Source organism: Arachis ipaensis, chromosome B08 (genome assembly GCF_000816755.2).
Source record: "Arachis ipaensis cultivar K30076 chromosome B08, Araip1.1, whole genome shotgun sequence".
NCBI lineage: Eukaryota > Viridiplantae > Streptophyta > Magnoliopsida > Fabales > Fabaceae > Arachis > Arachis ipaensis.
The window spans coordinates 68239918-68246144 of record NC_029792.2 but is presented as its reverse complement, the minus strand read 5'-3'; positions in this window follow the sequence as shown (position 1 = coordinate 68246144).

The window sequence follows — 6227 nt, the reverse complement described above, 5'->3', positions numbered from 1 at the left end:
TTCCCTTTCTTCCCTTTCAGGATGGCCACCAAGAAAGGAAAAGAGAAAGCTACTCCCAAACCACCAGCAAGGAGAGGGACAAAAAGAGCATTAGTGGAAAGGCCCTCTTCAACTGCAGTTAAGCTCTCAACAAAACGAATTAAGAGGATTATCAAGGTCGATGAAAAAGAGAAAGCCTTCCCAGCAAAGGACACTGTGCGATTTCCCAACCGCTACTATGAGCAGATGTTCCCCATCCTGGCAGCAAGGAATTACAACAACGAATACCTTCTTATCCTCCTGACTCGTATTGCTGAATTTGTTGAGCCGCAAATTGAACAAAGACACTGGGGATTCCTACAAAGACAGCCACGATAGGTTAATCTCTCATGGGTAGTCGAGTTCTACTCTAATTTCCACTTGTTAACCCTGCAGTCTGTCTATGTCCGTCAGAAGTAAATCCCATTACAGAAGAGGCCATTCAACGAGCTTTGGATCTCCCCCCTGCTCCAGAAGGACTGGACGCATTCCAAGAGGCTGCACTCAAGCGCCAGATGTACCAATTTGATTGGGATGCCGTTCTCAAAGTTATCGCACAACCTGGCAGCAGATGGATTTATGGATACCATCGTTCCCGACCTAAGGGAATATCGGCTTCCACACTTACCTTGGAGGCTCGCGTATGGGCACAGATTATGTCCCACTACGTCTTTTCGAGCACTCATGAGTCCTCCTTCACTGCAGACATGGCCGTTCTACTATGGTGCATCCTCACAGACCAGCCTCTACACCTACTAAGACACATCCGGAATGCCATGGGATACATACAAATTGCGGGCAACCTACCTTTTCCTACCTTGGTCTCAGATCTTGTCGCAGCAGCCGGAGTCTCCTACAGAGCTGGGGACACTAAAGCCATGCTTCCACGGGATGATCAGTACGTTCCTAATGGGAAATATCTCAGGCCACCAACAGCCACTACCAGCCAGTCCGCAGAACAAGCTGCAGACATTCCCCCTTCCACACCACAAGCACCTTCAACAAGTCAGCTGCTCCATCAAATACTGGAGAGGTTGGACCAGCAAGAACAGAAAGCGAAGCTACGAGAGCGCCGCAACCAGCGCCGATTCAAATACTTCAAGGAGCTACTCACAGGCAACCACAGGCCTGACAATGACCCAGACACCCCGGACTCTACTTCATTTACCATCACAGGGAGCCATGACGGTCCCGACTGTGGAGATACTGCTACCAGCCCCCCCTTGTTCCTGACAGATGGCACCGAGGACGGTGCAAAGCCTTAAGTGTGGGGAGGTCGGTCAGTGCCTAACTTCCGGAGGTAATTTCTCTTCCTTAACACCAATAAAATAGAATATTTAGTTAGTTTTTCAATTTTTTGTTTTAAAATATGATAGATTGCATAGTAATAGGTTAATTGCATGCATGTTCTACTTGATTGAAAGGATAATAAGTTTCTCCTAAGACCTGAATCTTTCACTAATTTAAATCAAAACCCTTATGTTAAAATTGTTTGAAGTTGTAATTGGAACATGGTTTTTGAGCTAAAGAACATACAACCTGTGAGACTTTGAGCCTAAATACATGGTTACATTATTTAACCATAACTATTTTATTCTTGTGTGTTTATTTCTCTATGATTGTAATTTGAATTTTGTTTTATCCTATATGTCCATTATTTAGTGTATTTACATGCTTGCATATGATTGAGGCCATTATTTGTTTAGCTCACTTATCCCAAATAAGCCTACCCTTTTAATTACGTTTGTTAGCCACTTTGAGCCGTTTTAATCCCATTTGTTCTACATTTTACCACATTACTAAGCCTTAAGCAGAAAAACAATTAAATATCCCTATTGAATCTTTGGTTAGCTTAAGATAGAAATTGTGTGTTAATTGAGTTTAGGAAGATTGTGGGAACAAAGATTAATAAAGGAATGTGTCATGATAAGATAATGGAAATTTGGGTACCTACTCATGTGAAACTATAAAAGAAAATTGAAAATCTATGTGCATTGATAAGCTATGTTTATTTTCATGTTCAAAAAAAAATTATAATATTTTAGTAAATAAGGGGACAAAATTACCCCAATGATAAGTTAAAGTTCAACAATCAATGCACATGTGATAAAATCAAAATAAAGGTTGATGCATGAGTATGGAATGTGAAAAGGAAATTCTGGGTAGTTAGGTATGAAATTTAAAGTTATATAGAATATACATATATGATTAGGTGAAAGCTTGGGTTAATTAAAGATTCAATTTATAACTCACTTAGCCATATATACCCTTACCTTTACCTTAGCCCCATTACAACCTTGAAAAGACATCATGATGTTTGCATTGGTACATTAAATGTTGTTGATTGGTTAGGTGAAGAACAAAAATTAGAAAGCATGATTAGAGAAGGATAGAGTGATTACCCTATACACTAGAGAGATTAGAGTGCACACACACCATCAGTGAAGGTTCAATGCTCAACCCCATGTCCCATGCTTTCACAAGCTGTCTTCTTACAAATTTACCTGCTTTTACTGTATGATTTAAACTAGTGGAATATTCTCTATGTTCTGTCTTAGAGAACTCATTTATTTTTAATCAGGTAGACAAAATCATATAGTTGCATTCATATACATAGGTTACATTGCATGAGTCTTACATGTCCCTATTCATTCATATTTATCTCCTTCAACTAAGCATGAGGACATGCTAATGTTTAAGTGTGGGGACGTTGAAAAACCATTATTTTATGATTTATATTGTGCTTAATTGTGTGGTTTTATCAAGTCTTCACCCACTTATTCATATGATTAGCATGATATTACAAGTCCTTCCCAAAATTGTTCCATGGTTGAAAAATTGCTTCCTAAAGACCTTTTAATTGTATATTTTTATTCTCCTCTATACCGTTCGATGCCGTGATCTGTGTGTTAAGTGTTTCAGGCTTCATAGGGCAGGAATGGCTTAGAGAATGGAGAGGAAGCAGACAAAAAATGGAAGGAACACAAGAAATTGAGGAGATGACTAGTGAGAAGCGACACAGATGCATGGCTCACGTGACCGCGTGAAATGGAGGAAATCACAGTAACGCGCTCGCGTGCCTGACGCGAATGCATGAATTGGAAGCCGCACGAGTGACGCGAATGCGTGGACGACGCGCACGCGTGGCAAGGCAAAACGCTGGATGACGCGAACGCATGGATGACGCGATCGCGTGACGTGCGCGATCTGCAGAATTTGCAAAATTCGCTGGGGGCAATTTTGGGCCATGTTTTGACCCAGTTTTCTGCCCAGAAAAGCATATTAGAGCCAGGGAACATGCAGAGAGCAGGGGAGAGATTCATTCCGCATAATTTTTAGTTTTTAGATCTGACTTTACTCATCCTCTAGGTTTTTCTCTCTACACATTCATAGTTCTTAAGATTTTGTTTTTATTGCTTTTTGGATTGGGATATTGAGAAGAGTTATTACCTCCGCCAAGACTTCATCATTCTAGTTTGTTTTCCTTACTTGTCACTTACTCTTTCATATCCTTAATTTGTTCAGAATTACTATTGGATTATTTTTAGAATTTATTACTACAAGAACTACTTTTATTTTTAATTGGTCTTTTTTATTATTATTTATCATGTTTTCCTTTATTTCCCTTTCTTATTTTGTGAAGTTTACATTCATAATGAGCGAGTAGTTCTCTAACTCGATTGGGAGTTGATTGAAAGGAGAACCTTGAGTTGGAATGCTCAAGAGTAAAATTGTAATTGGGTTTATTGTTGGATGGCTCTCTAGTCACTGACACTAATCCTTCCCAAGGGTGAGAATTAGAACTTGTGAATAAAAGTAGACTTCCAACTTGCTTGACTTTCCTCTACCTAGTAAAGGATAACTAAGCAAAACAACCTTCAATTATCAATTAATCTTGGGAGAACTCCAACAAGGATAGAACTTCTGATTAATCTACTCCCGGTCAAGATTTTTATTTAAATTACATAAATTCTCTGATTTAATTTTCTGTTTATCAAACTCAAAACCATTTTGGAAAACATCTGATTCATAAAATAGCACATCTTTCTGTAACTCGTTGGGAGACGACCTGGGATTCATACTCCCAGTATTTTAATTCTAATTTTGTGACAACCCTTCTAAACTGATAAGCGGACTTTTGTTGGTTAAGAACTGTACTTGCAATGTACCTCTCATATTAATTTCTTAATCTGCCAATTTCCACCTCGTCACCTAGCCATTGACCACAAACACATGATAATTATGAAGAGTTAATCCTACTTAGTTAACCTTACATCGAAGCTAAGTCAAATAGGCATAGTTAATTTCAATCCCTAAGTCCTATGTCAATACTAAGGGGTCACATAGAGTCAAGAGAAACCAAATCAACTAACTCACTCTAATATATCAAACAAGAATGGACATCAATGACTCAAGGATCACCAAATTCAACAATTTCAAGCCAAGAGTGAAGAAAAACTAAAGGAAAACTAAGCCAAGCATTTTATCAAATACTTGGTGTGCATGAAAATAAAATAATATTAAAAATACATTAAAATAAATTCTAAAACTACCAAAGCAAGAAAGTGCCAATAACAACTAGAGAAAGCAATAAATGACATGGAAACATAAATTTGCATTAATTAAAATTAAAGTAACAAAGAGTATCCATAAGCATAAAAATGACAAAATAAAGGAAATAACAAGAGAAATGAAGAAGAACAAGATAGAAGAACATGGAAACAAAAATAAAACTACACTAAAAAAAGAATTAAAGACTAAAATTAAAGGATATTAAACTAAACCTAACCTAATTCTAGAGAGAGGGGGGAGCTTCTCTCTCTAGAAACTAAGAGAAAACATAACAAAAGCTAAACCTAATTGCCCCTCCTTCATTCCTCTTCACTTTGGCCTTAAATAGCTTCAGAAAATGAGTTGGATTGGGTTTTGGAGGCCCAGAATTCCCCCCCAACGATTTGCATTAATGAGCTCATGTGCAGGGACCTGTGCGGACGCACAGACGCGTGTGTTCGCACACATGCTGAAAATTGACCTGTGCGGATGCACAAGTACCTATGCGTACGCACAGGTAGACTTGTGTCCACTATAGCAAATTGCATATTATTTTGAAGCCCCGGACGTTAGCTTTCCAATGCCACTGGAACCGCCTCATTTGGACCTCTATAGCTCAAGTTATGATCAATTTAGTACAGAGAGGTCAAGGCTGGCAGCTTTCCAAATCCTTCATTTCTTGAATTCTTCTCTTTTGCATGCTCTTTTCCTCACTTCTTCAACTCATACTTGTCTTGGAAACCTAAAAATCACTTAACAAATACATCAAGGTACCAAATAGGATTAAAGTGAATAAAATTGACTAAATTAAGCACAAAAGAGCATGTTTTCACTTTCAAGCACAATTTAGGAAGAAATCTCAAAAGCATGCTATTTAGGCGAATAAATGTGGGTTTATGTGATGGAATCCACTCAAATCAAACCAAAATATATCGTAAAATATGGATTCTTCAGTGGATCGGGCTGAACTGATACGAGAGCAGAGACTCGAAGGGGTTAGGACCTGGGCGTGAGTTGAGATGCTGGTAGAGGATGCTTGCTCGGATCAGCGAAGTAACGATGTGGTGGAGCCACTTGCAAGAACTCTGATGCTCAAGTTAGTATCCATACAAAAGGCGGTGATTTAGGGTTAGAGTAGGTGACATACCTCTGGAGAAGGGTAGACCCCTCCCCTTTTATAGTCTGTACTCGGGTGGGTCCTTTGTGGCCAGGCCCATCTGCCTAAAAGTTTTTACTAGCTGTCCAAATTCCACATGGATGGGGAGGTGACGTGCGAGTCACCTCCTGGCTCGAGTCGAGTAACCTGTCGGGTCAACCGTTCGTGTCCAGACCTGGGTCGCTGGTGGACTAGGTCGAAACATAAAATAAAAATATAAATTAAATATACGTTATGCAATATATTAAAAAAAGTATAATATATATTAAGAAGCAGTTTGGTCTAATAATAATCAAGTTGTTTCCTATTCCTCAAGTCTTCTCTTCAAATCTCATCCCATATAAAATTTTTAAGTAGGCACAAATTTATCAGTGCACGCACGGCGAATCCCATTGGCACCGTAACAAAAGAGTGGTATTTATTAATTATGTTATACATTTGTAGAAAGATTTAGAATTTTCGTGATCGTATTTTATATAAATAAATATTTAGATCAGATATG